This window comes from Ailuropoda melanoleuca, chromosome 8 (assembly GCF_002007445.2).
Source record: "Ailuropoda melanoleuca isolate Jingjing chromosome 8, ASM200744v2, whole genome shotgun sequence".
NCBI classification, from domain to species: Eukaryota; Metazoa; Chordata; class Mammalia; order Carnivora; family Ursidae; genus Ailuropoda; species Ailuropoda melanoleuca.
Genome location: NC_048225.1, coordinates 97,035,527 through 97,057,127, shown reverse-complemented (window position 1 = coordinate 97,057,127; position 21,601 = coordinate 97,035,527). Strand labels below are relative to the sequence as shown.

The window sequence follows — 21,601 nt, the reverse complement described above, 5'->3', positions numbered from 1 at the left end:
ACAACCACTCTTAGTTGCCACTAGATTTCCAAGTGGAGTCAAATATCAGCTTTCTTTAGGGGGAAGTAGTACAAAATCTGACTCAGAGGAAATCATTTAAATGCTAAAAGAATTGCAAGATTGTATAATACACATTGGCAAAAACCTGGGAATGGGTGTTAGACTAAGGATGATGGAATATAGCACTGGATCAGATCAACTTACTGGGTGCATTTATTAGACATTCTGGGTTTAATGTGTTAGCTCTTGCACCTGTCAGTGGCTCTAAAACTTTCTTGGTTGGCTGACAGAACCTTGGACTCAGTAGTGCTGTGTGTTTAATAAGGTTGGAATGCTAGAACATCCCTGACAGGATATAGACGAAGGCATTCAAGATAGGAAGAAAGGAATGATAAAGAGACTTTATCACACAAAATCTGCACAACTGCCCCCCCCCAAATACGTCAACCAGAAGGCCCAGAGGACAAAACATTGAGAAATACACTGTTGATGAGAACACCTGCACTTCTGAAAAACTCTGAAAAATACTGTTTTTTGTAAGCCAGATATAGTGGTGGAGACACCTGCATTGAGTTGGGCTCACTGATGTCAATGGGAATTCCTACATAGCAGAGGTCAAATGACAACACCAAAGACAAGGGGACATTCACCATAAAAGGCAGCATGAACCTAATGGTAATCAAACTGTTTTGAGACTAGGGATCTCTAGTTGGACAATTGATCACGGTGCATCTAAGAATGAAAAAAATTGATAGACTACTAGAATGTTGTTTGACCTGTATGAAAAGTCTGGTGGCCAATAAATTGGCTTGAGTGACCTCTCATTCTAGACCCAAGTCAGTTATAGACTCAGAATCTCTTGATTGGAGGGGGATGAAATGACCCATCTTGTGGACTTTAATTAACATCTTTCCCCAGCTATTCCAGTGCTTGCTTAATGGACCTGTATATGAAGTAGGATGGGGTTACATGTGGGCTCAACAACAGAGACTTGCCCGAATCAAAATTTTTCTGACCAGCAATGCTGCTGAATGCCTAACTTGTCAACTACACAAAGCCCCTGATATGGCAGCATTCCCTAATGGGCCCAGCCAGCCCTCAGGGGCGGTTTGATTCAATTGTTCTTTTCTATCGTGGAGAAGAGCAAAATTTTTTTCCTCCTTGGAGAAGACAGGTTTTCTGAGTACATACCTGCTTTTCTGCCCAAGAATCTTCTGCTAGCATCATCTGTGATTACAAAACATGGTGTACTGTACATAACATTGCTTCTGATCAAGACAATCACTTCCCAAAAAGTGCAGCCGTGGATTCATGCCCATGGAATTAACTGGTATAGCCATATACCCCACCACGCAGGAGCAGCTGGCCTAGTAGAAAGATTTAATGGGTTACTGAAGGTATGGTACCAGTTGAGAGATTACATCTTGAAAAGACAGTTCTTCCTCAAAAGATATAGATTATACTTGGAATCATAGACAAATATAGATATCTGTATTTCCCATAGTCTGTCTCCATGGGCCTGGAAATCAGGGGTAGAAGTGGACTAGCTCTTCTCATTACTAAAACTCAGAGCCTGCCCACAGATGTTTTGCTTCTGATCCCTGTGACTTTGAGCTCTGCTCATTTGGAGTCATGATTTCCAAAAAAACAAAAGCTTGTTCCAGAGCATACACCAATATTGCATTGATTTGGAAGATGAGACTGCCACTGGGTCATTTTGTGTTCTTCATGGTACTAAACCAACAGGCAAAGGAGAGAGTTATTCCATTGGCTGGGGTGATTGATATTGATCAGCAACTCAGTGAAGGTGGGGGACTATATTTGGAACCTGGGTATTCTCTGCGGTGAATTTTCATGCTGATAGTAGAAGTTAATAGACGATGACAGTTTTCCCACCCACCCCTGCCAAAGCATATCCAGCGATGATTCAGACCCTTTAGGCAAGATGGATTACCCCACCATAAAAAACACACACACACAAAAAAACCCAACCATTTGAGGTGCCGGATGAAGACAAAGGAAATATGAAATGGGTAGTGAAAGAAGGAAGTTGTAAACACCAATTATGGCCTCATGACCAGTTACTTGCTTATTATGTATATGTGTGTACATATATAATTGTATATATTAATTATTTTATTATTCTCTCTCCTTCGGGTTTTATTGGAAGTTAACTTCATAATTTGTTTTTTTAGAAACATCTGTTCAGATGAAACTGAATTTGAGAAATAACCAATGCCACTCAGGGACGGGTGCAATGATTGTCGAGACTCTGCAGGTCTGAGTTTGGGAAGAAGACAACACTGTCCTGGTTTCTATGCAGAAAAGTTGCATTTGGGGGAGAAAACAAAGGTTTTTGTGGTAATAGCGAAGCTCATTATTTGTAGAGTGGTGTACGGATGCCGAATAGCCAAAGGAGTGGACTGTATCAGTTACTTTATCAGTTACCTTAATGCCTCTCAGTTTCAAACTCACCATTTCTTTTGAATGGGAAAATAACTTTACTTTGTCTGGCGGGGGGAGGGTGGGCAGGCATCTAGTCCCAGAACTTCTGGGATGACTTCTTGGTGCTGGCAGCCTTAGTGACCAAGGAGGCTAGACCTGGGACTCTGAAAGTCATGATTTTGCTTTTCCGGATGGCTCTGCCATTTGGGTCACTAGATGGAGACTATGAGGCTGGAGAAGGAACAAGAGGTTTGCTCCTTGCTATATACTTCCTGAGGGTTTTTTGTCTGCTTGTGGTTCCTGTATTACCCCAGCAAAACTTCTTCATGTGGCATAAGCGTTTTCGTGTTGTAGCAGCAGCTGAATCCGGTTTGTAGTTTTTCTAACACCTGCAGAATCAGCTTCATTATGTCTCCTTGGGAACATCAACAACAGCCAGCCACTGCCTCTCCGCGAAGATCTGGGTCCCAGTCTCTTGAATCCCCTCTCCTGAACTCAGACGACTAACACTGGCTGAGCAATACCTCCTACTCAGAGGTCTGAGTTTCAGTTCCTTGTGGACTGTCTACTAAGTTTTTAAGTTTTAATAACTTCAATCTTCGTTTTGCTTCCTCAGATCTCAGCAGTTGCAACTTCCATGATATTTTATAATTCTCTTCTAACCCTTTTGTTACTGTGATGGTTAGTTTTATGTGTGAACTGGGCTAGTCCATAGTACCCAGTTATTTAATGTACACTAATCCAGGTGTTGCTGTTAGGATATGTTGTAGATGTGTCCAGTATCCACAATCAGCTCCTTTTAGATAAAGGAGATTACCTTCAATAAAGTGGGTGGTCCTCATCCACTCAGGTGGGACTGTAGGAGCAAAAACTGAGGTTTCCTGGAGAAAGAAGAAATTCTGCTCCAAGACTGCAACATTAGCTCTTGCTGGAGAATTTCCAGCCTGCTGACCTGCTCTACAGAATTCAGATCTGCTAGCCCCCACAACTGTGTGAGTCAGTACCTTGAAATTAATCTATTTATGCATATTAAGAGGTTCGGGTTCTGTTTCTCTGGAGAGACCTGACTAATGCAGGTATCTAGTTAGTATCTTTGTATGTATTCACATATATTAAACTCTGTCTACTCAAATAACTGGTGTGGTTTTGATTTTGTGAGTGAACCCTAACTGATTCAGTGGTAGAATCTTTTAATAAAGACTCCTATACTAAATGTGAGTTTAAAAAGCTAACGTGGGTAGAGATTGCAGCCAGTAAGTAGAACTTTGTTTAGGAAGAGAAAATAGATGCCAAAGCAGAGCGTGTAGGTTAGAAGACTAGCAAGAGACGATGATTAACGCACAGAGCCCATGGAGTGTAACAAGGAATCAAAGCTAAGTCCTCTAGAAGGACAGGATTATCCTGGTACAGAAGGAAAAGAGAGAAGAACACCTTGGGTCATATAAAAGATTAGAAGTTGGAAAAGAGGAAACCACAATAGATCAGAGCAGAAGCTACTTGTCTGAGACATGGGTTTAGGAATCCAGTTCTTCAGGGAGGACATTCTGTTTATCTATCCCTATGTAACAAATCATGTAAGAACATAGACGCTTAAAACAACAAGCATTTATTTTGCTCACAAACCTGCTGTTTGGGCAGGGCTCACTGCAGACAGATCATTTCTGTTCCACGCCATACTAGCTGTAACAGCTAGACTGGGGCTGGCAGACCAACTTTTGAAATGTGTTACTCATATGGCTGGTGCTGACTCTCTGGGAGCTCAGCCAAGGTGATCCTTCTCTCCAAGTGGGCCCCTTTCCAAGAAGTTTGGGGTTACTTATGGCAGAGTGGCTGGGATCAAAGAACAAGCATCTTTTTTTTTCCTAAAGATTTTATGTATTTATTGGACAGAGAGAGACACAGCGAGAGAGGGAACACCAGCAGGGGGAGTGGGAGAGGGAGAAGCAGGCTTCCCGCCAAGCAGGGAGCCCGACGTGGGGCTCGATCCCAGGACCCTGGGATCATGACCTGAGCCTAAGGCAGATGCTTAATGATTGAGCCACCCAGGAGCCCCAAGAACAAGCATCTTAAGAAAGAAAATAAACTGACAGGGTCTTCAAGAAATTGGCAGTGTTGTTTCTGCTGTGACCCACTAGTCAAGTGGTCACAGAACCCAGATTCAAGGAAAGGAGATATAGATCTCACTTGTCAGTGGGAAGACTGTCAAAGAATCTGGGGCACAGGCATGTTTTAAAACTGCCACAGAGAAAATAGTAGAAAAAGCAATCAAGATTTGGTTATTGAGAATTCTCACGTGGCCACGTTAACTGGTAAAGTGCATATAGTTCTCTTTCCACTGGGTAGTTCAGTCACAGAGGTCCTTTTGAAATCTTGAGTTGAAGTATGCCCCCCCTTTTTTTACAGTTATATACATGGCTTCCTTGGTTAGGTCAGTCCTACCTGATTATCAGCATGATTTGGGAGATTAAACAACAAAATGGGAATAGCATAATCCTATGGAACACACAGTCTTAGCAAGAAAATGACACCAAGACAAATCATAACATTATCTTAGAAGAAGCTGGGTAGAAAAGACACATGATGTACAGAGGAACAAAGATAAAGATGATAACAGAATCCTCCTTGGAAAGAATGCAAGTGAGAAGACAGTGGAGCATTATCTTTAAAGTACTGAAAGAAAAAAAATGTGTCAATCTAGAGTTCTGTACTCACTGCAAATATCTTTCAAAAACGAGGGTAAAATAAAGTCTTTTTCAGACATACAATAGTTGAAAGAATTCATTGCCAGAAGACATACATTTCAAGAACTGGTAAAGTCCTTAACCAGGTGGAAATCTGAATGCACAAAAAGAAACAAGTGGTACTGGTTTTTGGAATGGAAATGGTGCTACATAAATAAATATATCAGATTATTTCTTTTAAGAATTTCTTTAAACATTAACTGTTTAAAAATATCAGTAACGTGGGGCACCTGGGTGGTTCAGTCAGTTAAGTGTCTGCCTTCCACTCAGGTCATGATCCTGGGGTCCTAGGATCAAGCCCCATGTCGGGCTCCCTGTTCAGCAGGGAGTCTGCTTCTCCCTCTGCCTCTGTCCCTCCCCCTGCTCGTGCTCTCTCTTTTTCTCTCAAATAAATAAATTAATAAAATCTTTAACAAAATAACAATTATGTATTTTGGAGTTCATAACATAAGTGCAAGTAAAATATGGCAATAATAGCATAAAGACTGGGAGAGGAGAAATGGGAATACGCTATTATAAGTTCTATACTTTACATGAAGTGGTATCTGACACCAGATAACAGATTTGAAGGAAGACTATAATGACTCAAAGATGTATACCTAAGCTCTAGGGCAACCACTAACACAACGAAACAAAGAGTTACATGTAATGAGTCAACAAAGAAGATAGAATAATAATAATAAATTATTATTCTAAAAATGTAATAATAATAATAAACTCAATGAAATCAAAAGCAGGCAAAAAAACAAGGGGAAAAAGCATTAACAAACAGATGGTACAAATAGAAAATAAATAGCTAGAGGATAGACTTACATCTAACCATCAATAAAAACATGTCATGTCAATAATCACATGAAATGTAAATCACCCCAGTGATGAACAGAACTCATCAGGTTGGATTAAAAACAACAACAACAACAACAACAAGAGACCCAAGAATATGCTGTCCACAGGGAACACACTTCAAATAGGCAAACAGGTTAAATGTAAAAAAAAAAAAAAAAAGGCAGAAATGCCTACAGATATACCATGCTATCACTAGTCAAAAGTAAATTGAAGATTACACACAAACACACACAATCTTGTTTTCTGACCACAGTGGAATTAAATTAGAATTCAGTAGGAAAAAGATATCTGCAGAATCCCCAAATATTTGGAAACAAAATAATGTACTTCTTTAAAAAAAAAGCCTTGGATCCAAGAATAAATCAAAAGAGAAATTAGAAAGTATTTTGAACTGAATGAATACAGAAACACCACATGTCAGACTTTGCAGAATGCTACTAACGCAATACTTGGGGTGAAATTTATAGCACCAAATGCCTATGTTAGAAAAGAATTTTCTCAATTTGCTAAGGACATCTGTGAAAAACCTATAGCGAACATCATATTTAATGAAAAAAGACTGAATACTTTCTCCCTAATGTTAGAAACAATACAAGGATATTCATTCTCACCACCTGTATTTATCATTGTATTTGAGATTCTAGCCACTGCAAGAAGGCAAAACCAAAAATAAATAAAATAAAAGGCATCCAGATTGGGAAGGGAGAAGTAAAACTACCTTTATTCATAGTCTGCATAGACAGTTCTATAGAATCTACAAAAAGACTCCTGGAACTAGTAAGTGAGTCAAGCAAGATTGCAGAATACAAGATTAACATACAAAAATTGTGTTCTAAGTGTACAAAAATCAGTTGTGTGTCTGTATACCAGCAATGAACAATCAGAGGTTGAAGTTGAAAACTACAATTTACAATAGTGTAAAAAATGTGAAATATGTAAGTTTTACTTTAATAGAGTATATGAAAAACTGTGCAGTGAAAATTAGGAAACATTGCTGAAAGAGATTAAAGAAGACCCAAGTAAATGGAGAGATGTACCTTGTTTGTGGGTCAGAAGACTTGGTGTTGTCGATATAACAATTCTCCCCAAATTGATCTATAGATTCAATAAATATTAATAAAAATTCCAATACATGATTTTTGTAAAAATTGGAAGCTTATTCTAAATTTATGTAGAAACTCGAAGGACTGAGAATAGCCAAGACAGTTTTGAAAAAGAAGAATAAATTTGGAGGGCTAATGTGTCCTGATTTCAAGATATATCACAAAGCTATAGTAATCAAGACAACGTGTAAAGATAAATAGATCAGGGAAACAGAATAGGGAGTCTAGAAATAGACCTGCCTACATATGGATAGCTGGTTTTTGACAAAGACATAAAGGCATTTAGTGAAGAAAGGATAGTCTTTTCAGCAAATGGTGCTGTAACAATTGGATATCGGCATTTAAAAAAAATACATTTTGATCCTTACCACACATCACACACAAAAATGGATCATAGATTTAAGTATATGACTCAAAGTTATAAAACTTCTAGAAGAAAACATGGGGGAACGTCTTGGTGATTTTGGCTTAAGCGAAGACTCCACAGCTACGATGACAAGAGCACAATCCGTGAAAGAAGAACAAGTTGATAAATAGGACTTTGCCAAAATTAAAAACGTCTGCTTTTTAGAAGCCACTGTTAATAAGAGAATGTAAAGATCAGCTACAGAATGGAAGAAGATATTTGCAAAGCATATGTCTAATAAAACACTTGTATCCAGAAAATATAAACTTTAGATTAAGAAACAATTTGTGCTCACTTCAACAACATATACGCTAAAATTGGCATGATGCAGAGAAGATTAGCTTGGCCCTTGTGCAAGGGTGACATGCAAATTCGTGAAGCATTCCAATTGTTTTATGCCATGACCTTACAGGACAATAAAGGATTCACCTTAAAAAACAAAACAAAACAAAACAGAACAGAAACAAACAATTCAATTTAAAACAGCGTAAGATTTGAACAGATACGTCACCGAAAATTCTTAAAAAACTAAACTGACGTCTACAACATGATCTACCCATTTCAATATATGGCATTTACTCAAGAGAAAAGAATGTATATGTCCATACAAAAATTTTACACGAACGTTCATAGCAGCTTTATTTGCAATAGTTTGAAACTGGAAACAGCCCAAATGTCCATTAGAAGGTTAAGTGAATAAAGAAATTGTGGTATATCCATACGATGGATACTGGGCAACAATAACAAAAAATGAACTTTTCTTTTTCTTTTTTTTAAAGATTTTATTTATTTATTTGAGATAGAGCAAGAGTGAAAGAGAGAGAGAGAGCCCAAGCAGGCGGAGCAGGAGAGGGAGAAGCAGGCTCCCCGCTGAGCAGGGAGCCCAATACGGACTCGATCCCAGGATCCTGGAATCATGACCTGAGCCAAAGGCAGCCGCTTAACCGACTGAGCCACCCAGAGACCCGTCTTTCCTAGATTCTGTAGAGGATTGGGGATTGTCACAGTCTCATCAGTACCTTCACAAACAACTGAGATCTTTTGCTGGCCATTTATTGAGAAGTTACTTTGTGCCAGAAACTACCCTTCAGATGAATTACCTCTAATTCTTACAATGAAAGACTAAAGCTCAGAGAGGTTTAAATAATTTCCCAAAGCTCATAGTTACTAAGCAGTGTGACTAAAATGTAAGCGTACATCTATCTAAACCCAAAGCCTGAACTCTCAGGTGATTCTCATATATCCTGCAGCTAGACCACACCTTTTTCATTTTATACTTGTGAAGATTTTCTTTTTAGATCCAACCATGAAGTCTTACATTTATCCCTCCTAAATTTTATCTTGTTGGATTAAACTTACTGCTCCAGATTTTCAAAATATTTCAGGATCCTCATTCTGTCATTCCATATGCCCATAACTTCCCAAGGTCCATGTCCTTAGCAACTTTGATAAGCATGGCTTCCTAAACTCTATCTGAGTGATTGATAAAAATCAATAAGTCAAGGGACAGGGTAGAAGACTGTGGCCAGCTATTAGAAATCCCCCTTTAGGCTGACATGAGTTTATCAGTCCATACTCTTTGAGGTACCAGCATCCTGCCCTATCCCTGTCCTTATATCAAGATTCTGAGGATATCCCTGTAGTTTGAGCCTAATACCCCTTTAGCATCATCTAGAACCATATACTAATATTAATTGGCTGATATGATTAGCCTACAGATGTCATTCAAACAATATATGCTTCTAAACAAACATGGTGCCTGGAAGGATCAAGATATGGGTCTTAACGCCTCATAGGTTAGGGTCCACCGGTCATATGGGCCATATGGGTCACTCAGTGGGTTAAACGTCCATCTCTTTATTTTGGCTCAGGTGGTGATCTCAGGGTCATGAGACTGAACGCTGCGTCAGGCTTGCTGCTCAGCTGGGAGTCTGCTTGAGATCCTTTCTCTCTCCCTCTGCCCCTCACCCTGCTCGCATGCACACTGTCTCTCTCAAATAAATAAATAAATCTTCAAAATAAAAAAGGTATCAGCCTCTAGTATTGATGTTTGCCATGTCCCACATAGGTCTTCTCTTCCTCCTCAGCTGCCCCATCTCTGAGGTGATTAAGTACCTGTTGCCCAAAAAACCAGATCATCTCAAAACAGTGGCTTCAAACAACAATAATCATTTAATTTGTTCGTGAATTTGCAATTTGGGGTATGGCTTGGCGAGAGCATTTTGCTGTTACTCCACGTGGCATCAGCTAGGGTGGCTTGAAGGACAGCTGGGGACTGGCACGGCGAGGCTCCTCCGACCCAGCTCATGAAGTGTAAACTCTGGGGATCCCATGATCTTGCCTCATGCCTTCCTGCCACCCTCCCCACCTCACTTCCGAACTCGACCTATGTCGACCAACATGTGTTTCCCAGACTCGCCATTCTCAGGCATCTCCAGGCCTCTGTCTAGCAGGGCTTTTCGTCCCTTTCCTTGGCTAACTCCTCTGCATCCTTGAAGACTCAGTCAGGGCGTCACCACCACCTGGAAGCCTCCTCTGATAACCCCTAACCCCACACACTTCAGTTCGCATGACGTAACTCTCCACGATATTCCCACAGCACCTGTTTCCCTTCCTTAAAGCACTTAACCCTCTCTAACGGAGTGTTCTTTTTATTTCCCTGTCTTTCCCACTAGACTCTTCACACTTGAACAGAAGAAACTTGTGTTCTCAGTGGGATATAGTAGATGTTCAGCATGCTGAATCAACGAATGATGCGATGATAAAACAGATTTTGTGAATTAAAATGCTATCAAAATACCTGACTAGCAGCGGGACCCAGCACTAGAAGGCCTCAGGGGAGCACGTTCTCCTGGACCCAAGATTAAATGAGTTCCAGTCTATCAAGCATTCTTGAGCAGCGCCTCACGCACAGTGAGCACTGTGTAAGCATTTGCTGCCATGACTGTGATGACTTCTGCAGCTTTCAGAGGAAGAGCTGACCTTGTTAAAAGTTCTTTCGGCTCTCCCATCAGGCTTTTCCCTAGAAGGAGTCCTTGAGTGACTTCAGCACCTTCCCACGTGCTCTTCCTCCTCCTCCTCAGGCTCTGGGAGTTCCCTGAGGTTAGAATTCCCGAAAGAGGAATCCTCTGGAAGAGGAAGTGTTCAAGGCTAACAGTCTGGGTGTGTCTTTCTCTTGGCAAAAGCTTAGTCCCTGCCGTCAGCTTCTCTGTCTCTTACTGGCTCCCCCTGCAGCAGGTGGGTGCAAGCTTGCGACCTGCCAGGTGTTTCTGAGCTTCCCCAGGCCTGGCAGAGCTAAGGAGAGGCAGACGTGAGCAGTGACAGGCTTCTCTGGTACCTGTCACTCTGGGATCAGCATCCACCTTCCCTCTGCCCTTTGAACCCGGGGTCGTTTGTGCTGGAGGGAAAGCAGACTCCCTGGAATGAAAGGCAATTACACTTGGGGAGAAGCCTTGGTCTGCACCTTAATTTGGACGAGGTGCCAGGTTCTTCAAGTTTCCTCAGGCCTGGCTCCTGCCCTGCCTTTCTGGGGTGGCCAGGAGCTAAAAAGTCCCAGATTCTTCCTCAACACGTCCCTGCCCCACCCTCCCAGGAATTTGAGGAAACCTGGGCCTGGCAGTTTGGGCCTGAACTGTGATTAATATTTGGTGCTGGGAAAACCAGAATTCTGGGCTAAGCTTGAAAATTTTGGGGGTGAGGGGAGAAGGGGAATTTCCAAGATGCCCCTGAGAGAATGAAACTGGGCAGGGTCCTGGGGAAGAAGTTTGAGTGCCGAGGGAGTCTGAGAAGGGTTGATGGGGTAACGCTGAAAAGTAAGGCATGTGGCCATGGCAGAGGTAGGGTCTTGAAGAACCACGCTAGGGGCAAAGATAGTGTGGGAATCCTGAGGGGGCTGCCGGAGTCTGGTGGATGATATGGAGGAAAGAATGGAATTAGGTACTTCTGTCTTGGGTTTCCAGATAAACCTCCCTTCCTCAGGAGCTTTTCTCTGACCATACAGGGTCTCCCAGGGCAGCACCGTCCTAATCCTCACCCCACTCCAGAGTCAGACTCTGTGGGTCCAGACCCAGCTTCTCCCTCACTAACGCTAGGGCCCTTGTCCCAATATTTAAGCTCTTTTTACCTAAGTTCCCTCGATCTGTGCGATGTGGTTGAGAATAGTACCTCCTCACAGGGTTATAAAGAGCAAATACAATGATAATTAAAAGTGTTTAGCACAAGGGTGCCTGGGTGGCTCAGTAGATTAAGTGGTGGACTCTTGGCTTTGGCTTAGGTCATGATCTCAGAGTCCTGGGATTGAGCCTTGAGTGTGGCTCCGCACTCGGCAGGGAGTCTGCTTTAGATTCTTTCCCTCTGCCCCTCCCCCAATGCATGCTCGTTCTCTCGCTCGCTCTCTCTCTCTTTCTCAAATAAATAAATCTTTAAAAAAAAGTGCTCAGCACAGAGGTCAGCTCTTGGGTGGTAAGGGCGTAGTGGTGGCCATGACTGGCTAATGACCATCTCTTCTACCACTGAGAGTTCTGTGGGGGGCCAGGGCTGTTCGTGTTGTCTGCCACTGTGTCCTCAGAACCTAACTGAGTGCCTGGCACATCACAAGGGCCCAATGGGTGTTTGTTGAATGAATGTATAAGTGGCTAAAGTGGGCTCAGGTTAGGGCCCCTGTGGGAGTTGGGGTATAAGGATATGGGTCACTGTGTGCATCCTCTAAACATTTTTCTCTCGGTGGTCCAAGTTAAAAAAAAAAAAAGACAGCAAGGTTATTCCTGGAGAGAATGCCTGTGAGTGACCACTTTTCTTTCCTTTCCTTTTTCTGTAATCTCCACAAATTTTCCCTAGCAAAACAAGGATTCATTTTCTTTTCCTTTTTTTTTTTTAATTTTTTTTTTTTGAGAGAGTGCTAATGGCGGTGGGGTGTGGATGGGTGGCAGAGAGGGAGGAGAGAGAAACTCCAGCAGACTCCCCGCTTAGCATGGAGCCTGAGTGGGGGCTGGATCTCATGACCCTGAGATCCTGACCTGAGCCGAAATCAAGAGCCCAACGTTCAACCAACTGAGGCGCCCGCAAGGACTACTTTCCTCATGGTAGAAAAGGAGAAAATGCTAGTACAGCTTTGTTGTCAGTAGAGCAGAATTCCTTTCCCCTCCTCTCCCTTCCGCTCTTCCCCAACCTTCACCACCTCCCTGGCAGGGACACTTGTTTTTAAAAACTCATGTTAATAAAATCCTAGAAGCTGGAAAAAGAGAGAGAGAGAGAGAGATTGGAGAGAGAGTGCTGTGAAACAAACCTAAAACTACGCAGGTTCTGGAAGGGAGGAGCTGTGACTGAAGGGGATAAGCCTGAGTAGGTAAGGCAGGGAATGGCTTCTGTTTATGCTCTCCTACCCATCACCCTCTCACCCTCCTGCGCCCCTTGGAGGCCTTACTGGCTGCTTCCTGCCAAGGGAATTCGCAAAGCACAAAGCCATGGGGATGAGGTTCCTGCTTTTCTTAAGAAGGACCTGACTGAAGCATATTTGACCTCGGTCAAAGGATCTCCACGTGTTCAGAGGGAAAGAACATTTCAGCCCCAAATCTTGTGGTGCCTAGCAATGATCATGAGCCCGTGTGGCGAGGGGTGAAATGTCTCCTGGTACCCACTCTGGCACTGCCACTCTTGGTTACAGAGTATTAGTCTCCAGAGGCCCGTCCCCCAACTTGGGGGAAGCACTAGCAGCTGCCTGTTGGAGAGGGAAGGAGAATGGTCTGGAGGGAAAGCGCCTGGACCAGACGCTGAGGGGCTCAGGTTGGAGGGCTAGCTCTACCTTGGTGCATGATGCTCCAATCACTAAGCCTCAGTTTCCCATCTGGAAAGAGACGGTAGGAACATCTTCCTTACTTATGAGGAATTTTGAATATTTAGCAAGACCATCTGTGAAAATGCTTTGGAGAACATGAAATGATGACAGATCCTACCTGTGGTTGGGAAGAGTGTTGGTGGAGAAGTGGAAGGCACAGACTCCCCTCAGTGAGTTAAATTCCTGTGGCTTGCATTTTCAAATTAAAAACCATTTACTGGGGTGCCTGGCTGGCTCAGTAGGTTGGGCATTCAACCCTTGATGTCAGCTGAGGTCTCGATCTCAGGGTCATGAATTCAAACCCTGTGTTGGGCTCCACGCTGGGTGTGGGGTCTACTAAAAACAAAACAAAACAAACCATTTATTGAGTTCCCCCCTTTATCTAGNGAGAGGGAAGGAGAATGGTCTGGAGGGAAAGCGCCTGGACCAGACGCTGAGGGGCTCAGGTTGGAGGGCTAGCTCTACCTTGGTGCATGATGCTCCAATCACTAAGCCTCAGTTTCCCATCTGGAAAAAGACGGTAGGAACATCTTCCTTACTTATGAGGAATTTTGAATATTTAGCAAGACCATCTGTGAAAATGCTTTGGAGAACATGAAATGATGACAAATCCTACCTGTGGTTGGGAAGAGTGTTGGTGGAGAAGTGGAAGGCACAGACTCCCTTCAGTGAGTTAAATTCCTGTTGCTTGCATTTTCAAATTAAAAACCATTTACTGGGGTGCCTGGCTGGCTCAGTAGGTTGGGCATTCAACTCTTGATGTCAGCTGAGGTCTCGATCTCAGGGTCATGAATTCAAACCCTGTGTTGGGCTCCACGCTGGGTGTGGGGTCTACTAAAAACAAAACAAAACAAACCATTTATTGAGTTCCCCCCTTTAGCTAGGAGTGGACCCATATGTTATATTGTTTTGTCCTCATTTGCCCATGTTCTAGATGAGAACACTGAGGCTAATAAAGGTTAGCTTTATGGGACTTGCCCAAGGTTGCTCGGCTAATAAGTGGCAGATCTTCAATCTGGCCCTTCTTTCTCAGTCAAACTTGTAGTGACCAGCTTGTCTTGGTATGCCCAGCACTTTCCCATCTTTAGGACTGAAAGTTCTGTGTCCCAGGAAACCCTTCAATCCTGGGGACCCTGGGATGTTGGGTCACCCTAAGTCCGGGCTTATTCCATAACTCAGCATCATTTAGCTTTGCCAATGTCAATGGGGGCTATAGACCTATGGGGGCCGGAAATTATTCTCCTGCTTTCTCCTAAGGGAGAAATGGTGCAAGCCTCCTGCCCTGGGAAGACCCTTCTATAGGCAGGACTAACATGAAGAAACTCAATAGAAAGGCCTGGTGGTGGCTCCCTTTCAGCATCAGATTTGTGTCTTTCTGTGAGTTTCATCACTGAGCATGTTAATGAACTACTCTTAGCTAAATAGGTAGAGAGAAAACACAGTTCTTTCTTTCCAAATGAATGCCCTCGCTATGCTTCTTATCACCCCTTACACATGGATACAGCACATGATTTGTAACATAGGAGGGCAGGGTAGGAATTAGCAACCCCACTTCTCCTGATGCGGAAACTGAGGCACAGCGGTTCACTTGTCCAAAGCCAGCAAGGGTCCAAATTAGACCCAAAGCCAAGTTTTTTAAGGTTTTAAATTTAGAGCTAACGGACTCCTGAATGTTGGTGAATGGACATCAGAGAGGAAGTTTGTATGTTCTTCACATTTTGCGGGGGTCACTGCATATATTTCACCAACTTCTCAAAGGAACAAAGCAGACATCTTGGATTTGTAGTCTGGGCATCATTAACTTTTTCTGTGCTTAAACCATGGTTGTGCTGCAAGAAAAGCTTTAGGGATGGCGAGTTAACCTGGCACTTAAAATGTACTTCAGTGTTATTGTGCTTTAAGTGCTTTTGATAAAGTGATTAATTTTACTTTGATATAAATGGCTAAACTGAATTTTTTTTCTCTTCCTGTTTGATAATTCTTTAATATCTAGAAAATGTCACATTCAAAATTTTTCCTTCTGGTACCACATTTTGTTTAATCTCTAACATAGGTGCACATACTGAAAGAAAAAGACCTATACAATTTGACGCTTCAACAGCCAGGGTTGCCTGCCTCCACTTCTTCCTGGGGGCTTATTCACTAGGAGAGAAGCATGCAAACCCTTTGCACCTGACATCTCTGATTTTTCTATGATAGGGGTTCACATAAGAGGCACAGAAGAAAAGTATTTCTGGATACAGATCCGGGGGCCCTTCCTTACTGGGCAACCAGCTTAGTGGGCAAGCTCTTCATGTTGCACCCACCAGAACTTACAGGTGGTTGTGGGACAACACCCAGAACTCTGTAATTTTCTATGCTTTTGGAAGTTTCCATTATCTGCCATTTATTCCTTCATTCACTCAACAGGCGTTTATGGAGTATCAGCTACATGCTACATTTTGGAGGCAAAATAATGAGCGAGATAGACGAAATCCCTGCCATCATGGAGTTTAGATCCAAGCAAGAACTTGACCTTATGTTCTCCAGCTAAAAGGTTGATTTAGGAAAGGAGCCATCTGGTTGCTAGCTGGAACGCACTCTCTGATGGAGGAGACACAGTCTCAGTCCTCCTCAAGTTTCAAGTCTGACGGGAAGGAGATTTCAGAATGGCTCAAATAACTCAAAGTGAAAATGAACAGAGCACAGAATAAGTTCACAAGTGTTGAGAGGAGACCAAGTGGGAAAAAATGGAGAGGAGCAAGAGGATTCCTGGAGGAATTGCAACATGTTTTAAGTTTGAGCCTTAAACTGAAAATCTTAGCTCACTTCTTTTTTTTTTTTTGAAGATTTATTTATTTATTCATTTGAGAGAGAGGGAGAGAGAACATGAGGCGGGGGACGGGCAGAGGGCGAGAAACTCAAGCAGACTCCATGCTGAGTGTGGAGCCCAATGCAGAGCTCGATCCCTTGAGATCATGACCTGAGCTGAAATCAAGAGTTCTATCCTCAATGGACTGAGCCACACAGGTGCCCCTCCTAGCTCACTTCTAAGAGATGCCGACAGTGGGCTCCCATTCAGCATGCCAGACTGAATGAATCTGTACCTGGAAAAGGGTGGATGTTTAACCCAACCAGTGGAGACAATCCTCTAGGAAAGGAAGTCTAAACAAAACCTCCGGCTTTCTGGATAGACAGGTTCCTAAGAGTTGGGATAATACTGTGACAGAGTGCTGCTGGTTGGGGTTTCCTTCAGGAGACCATGAGGACAGAAGATGTAGTCTCCCTCCCTGCCTGCTCTCCCATGTCAGGTATTTCAGATCCGTGAGCCCTTGCTCTGCTGCCTGCTAACTATAACTATGCAGTAAGTCAACAGCCTCCAGTTCAACCTCCTCCCCCCACCAGGTCTCTTGAGATGGAGCCCTCCCCAGGAACTCCCTGGTTCCCAGTGCCCGTGGGAACAAGTCTTTTTAACTGACACGGTTCATTTTACCAATAAGGGAAAAACCACATCCGATTTCTACAGAATCAGTTTCTGCTGACATGCCTGGATTTGTTGGTTGGGAAGGGTGCTCTCAAGCCATATTCTCTATACCATTTGCTACTCTGCTTTTTCTTTGCCTTGAAGGAAGAGATTTTTTTTTAAATTGTAGGAAGGTTTCTATATTTGTAGGAAGAAGCCAGAAGAAGTGAAAAAGTTCAAGTGAATGAAAACAGCACTGGATTGAGTTCAGGGATATAGGTCCCTAGTCCACCACTCTTCAGCTGTGTGGCTTTGGACAAGATACTTCTTCCTTCTCAGAGCCTCAGCTGTTTCCTCATCTGTAAATGAGAAGGCTGGACCAGATGCTTCTTCATGTCTGGTAGAATGAAGTGGTTAAGAGTGGGGGTGCTGAAGCCAGGCTACCTAGATTGCATTCAGCTCTGCTGCCTGCTCCCCAGTGCCCTGGGGTGAAACATTTGACAAGTGTCAGCTTCCACAGCTAAAGCAATAGACATAAACATAGCATCTACCTCATGGAGCAGGTAGGAAGATCAAAAGAGATCATATATATTTGGGTGCTTAATACTGTGCCTGGGCTGATAAATAGGCTTAATAAATGTTAGCTATTCCTGGTAATCTAGCTCCTTTGGTCTGTGAATTCTGAGTTCGTGACCCTGAGAACTGCAGGCTAATGGCATGAAAAGCACATGGAACATTTGGATTTGATACTATTCTTCTGGTTCTCCTTGGAGCAAGTCGAGACACAAGGGCCCAAGAGCAGGACTTCGCCCACTCCCAATGGCTTATGTCTCCTTGGGTGGACTTTCATGACATGTTGCTTTGAAAGAAGTGCAGTTGTGATATGTTTATACTGGCTGAACGGGGGAAGGAAGTGAGCATGTTGGCATGGGGTGTTATTCAAGAACTAAATTTTTATCTTCCATTACAATAAGCTGATAGATCACTTATAAAACAAAAAGTATGAGATAGCAATAAAAGCATGTTCTTTAGAATTGTGGAGGTAGGTAGCAGAAGAGGAAACTGAATGGTGTCAGCTGTTGCCTACAGGGCATAGGAATAGGGGGTAGGGAGGGCTGGGGCAACTGACTGCAGTTTTCATCATATATATGCCTTCTAAAATCAGGTACATGGTAATCTTTGATTAAAAATAAAAATTAAATTACAAAATACAAATAAATGCAATGTATTATCCTAGAGTCTGTGGTTGGTGGGGATTTACTGTTTAGCTAAGGAAGTTTAAGCTTCAGGTCCCTCATTTGCATGGGTTCCTTTCAAGTCTGCAGAGGGGACTTAACAATGTTCACATGTCATATATTCTTGTAAAATTCATGAGATGAAGGTATGTTAGCCTTAATCAGTTAAGATTAGTGTCCTTTTTCACTCTGACTTCTTCTCATGGCAGGTGACATTAGAGAAGTCACAATACCTGGGGAATCTGGCTAAGGAGTAGTTGACTTGGGGATGCACTTGGCATTTATTGAGATGCAGATGTAGATGGAGGGGCACCTGGGTGGCACAGCAGTTAAGCGTCTGCCTTCGGCTCAGGGCGTGATCCCAGCGTTCTGGGATTGAGCCCCACATCAGGCTTCTCCCCTGGGAGCCTGCTTCTTCCTCTCCCACTCCCCCTGCTTGTGTTCCCTCTCTCGCTGGCTGTCTCTATCTCTGTCAAATGAATAAATAAAAAATCTTAAAAAAAAAGATGTAGATGCAAAGGCTTATAATCCCATCTGTATGTGGTTAAGATATTGCTAGCCATTCTGGTGTGAGAATAGCACTGGGAACACTCCTTCCACCCATGGTGCTGATTCTTGTTACTGTAATTGTGCAAGCAGAAGAGAAGCAAGTTTTGAGATGTATGGAGACAGAAGCAAGTGTGTTGAAAATTCTTCCAGGCATATAAAACTGAAAGCCAAAGATTTGGATTTCATTAAAATCTAGTCAACATAGAAATATTTATAATGCAATATATATGATTAGAAATGAATCAGATACTTTTTCTCTTCTGATGGGAACTTCGTGAAGCAGAAATTATCAGAATTTCCATGTGTGTAGGGTGCAAACTTGTCACATATATGTCATGCATTCCAACTATCAGCAACAAAAAACCAATTTTGGACAACCATACTAGAAGAAAGACAGACTCATCTTTTTATTCTCCTCATAGAAAATAACATTTAAAAATCATCGTCAAAGAAGAAACAAACAAAGAGAGGTTATGTAGTTAACTGATGAAAATGTTCAGTTATCTTCCTGGATTTTGTGGTGAGGGATATTTGTCAGTTTTTAAAATTTGTAATTTGTTATGATTTCTTTTATCATTCTAAATAAAGATTCACTTTGGTCTCCAATTTTGTACTTTTATTTTAAAATTTCTCTTCTTAAAAAGTACCTCCCTCCCTGATTATATGAGCTACAGACCTCATACAAGCTGGGTCTGGCCCTGGCTGGGGTTGAATTCTATAATTGGTTTGGTGTAAGTTTGCCAGATTCAACTAATGAAAATACAGGAGCCCAGTTAACTGTGAATATTAGGTGGATGAGCCCTGAAATGTGCTTATCTGAAATTCACAGTTAACTGAGCATCTGGTGTCCATCCAGTGGGAATAAAAGAAACAGGAGTCAATTCAACCAGGGTAGAGGTAGGGAGGAGGGAGGAGAGGGCAGAGGGAAAGGAAGAGGGGAGAGACTTCACACAGGAAGTCACACCAGAGCTAAGTCTTGAAAGCTGGATAGCATTTGCAAAGCAGAAAAAACAAGGGGAGGGCTTTCTAGGTGAGAAGGGGCAGTGAGATGTTTGGAGCTCATCAAGAGAGATGAAATTGAAGACGTGGACAAGTCTGATTGTGATGGTTCTGAAGTTCTATGGGGACAGGCTGGCCCTTTACCCTAGTAGCCCCTGGGAGCCATGCTGGGACTTTTAGGCTGGGGACCACCAAGACTGGGTTTGCACTTTAGGAAGTCTGGCTTCCTAGGAGAAGATGCCTTGTTGGGAATGAGACCAGATCAGTGATCCAGGAAAGGAACGGAGAGGCAATGCTTGGACTCTTTCTATTATCCATCCCTAGCTCCTCCTCCCCAGTCTCCATATGAGTTATTTCATGCCATTTGACCTGTAGACTCCATTGGCATAAGGTGTCAAACAGGATCTGAGGCTCTAGATCAGCAGGACTTGAGCGGGAGCCCTGTGGATAAGAAAGGAGAAGGCATGGCCAGGCTTTTGTAACATAGGTGCCCAATTTTTCCTTCCCTCTCCCACTAGGCAGGATCAGCCAGTTCAGATTTCCTTAGGTCATGGACTTCCTGGGCGAAGGCAAGTCGGAGCAGCTTCTCTTAGGGGAGTTACATCACCTCCCCTGCTAAACAGGCTTGAGGTTCCCCATAGTTTTGTGTTCCGTTCCACTCCATGTGATCCTAAGGCAGCATGGGGTTAGGAAGGGCACTGAGCTAGAAGTCAAGAGATGGAAGTTTGAGAACAGGGTGCCACTTCCTCACTGTGTGGCCAGAGGCTCATTCACTCCTCCATTTGTTCATTGCTATAATGGGAATCCTGAACTAGGTGCCCTCTGCTATCCTTTCTGCCTCTCATTTCTAAATCTCAAACAAAGGAGAAACTTTTTAAGTTTAAAATCCCCAAGGACTGGAAAATTTCTCCTTTTTTGCTTTATTTTCACAGCTATACACAAGTTCCAAACTTATCATTACAATCCAAATGTATTTATCAAGACATTTAAACATTTATTTTCTTTTTACATTCCTATTTACTTCCCAGATGGAATATCCATTCATCAGGCCAACATTTCTTTCTTTCACAGCCCCTTTCTCTATCATTCTTTCTAGTGTGATATAGTCCTCACAATGATGTGCACAAAATCATTCATACAGACCTTATCCATTTTGTCCAGATCACTCAGTAGGGCCACACCACTCAACTCTATAGAGCCTCATTCCCATAAAAGGCACTGGGCATGGTGCCCTCTGGAGTTGTGCAATGCCTGGCTCACTTTTTGTCTGAGGTCCAGGATTTAGCACTTAGAGGAGTGGGCCAGCTGCACTCTTTTATGGGGAGAAAATTACCTTGGCACCACCATGAACAGTTCATGAAGTTGGAGTGGATAGTGGGTGGGGACGGGGGATTGGAAGGCATGAGAGAGCTGTGTCCAGCACACGTCAAGCTCAGAGCATTCTCCATTCTGGCTTGAAAGTCTTCCTTCACATTCTTTCTGCTTCCCCATGTACCAGATGGAAAATTGAGCTCTGGTATTCCAATGGTGGGTCAACTGGTTCTAGAAGATGCAATACTAAGGTTAGATATAGCCCTACATTTATGGATCAAATCCATAGTCTGACTGCAATCCTGGAAGGGATGCCATTCCATGGCAATCTATATTCTTACTTTAAGTATTATATTGTTAGGCAGCAGGGCTTAGGATGGAGGGAAATCATTTCTTATTGTCTCTCCTCCCTCTCAATTTAGGGCCTCAAAAAGGGACTGCAAAATTAATAACAAAGATTACTATTTTTTAAATTTTTAAAAATATTTTAAGTAGGCTCCACAGCCAGCATGAAACCCAACACGCTTGAACTCACGACTCTGAGATCATGACCTGAGCTGAGATCAAGAGTCAGACACTTCACCTACTGAGCCAACCAGCCACCCCAAAGTTTACCATTTTTTAACCTCCTGTTACGTGCCGCCAGGTCACTTAAATCTACGCATCCTGCCCACATGGTATGTAGTAGGCA

General features: G+C 42.8%; 1 non-coding gene across 1 annotated transcript; it reads left to right on the top strand.

The window, feature by feature from the left end:
• The first annotated feature begins 7,828 nt into the window (after positions 1 to 7,828).
• On the top strand, positions 7,829 to 7,935 carry LOC117803563. Its single transcript, XR_004627515.1, has one exon. It is a non-coding gene; the product is annotated as a U6 spliceosomal RNA (small nuclear RNA).
• The last annotated feature ends 13,666 nt before the right edge of the window (positions 7,936 to 21,601 follow it).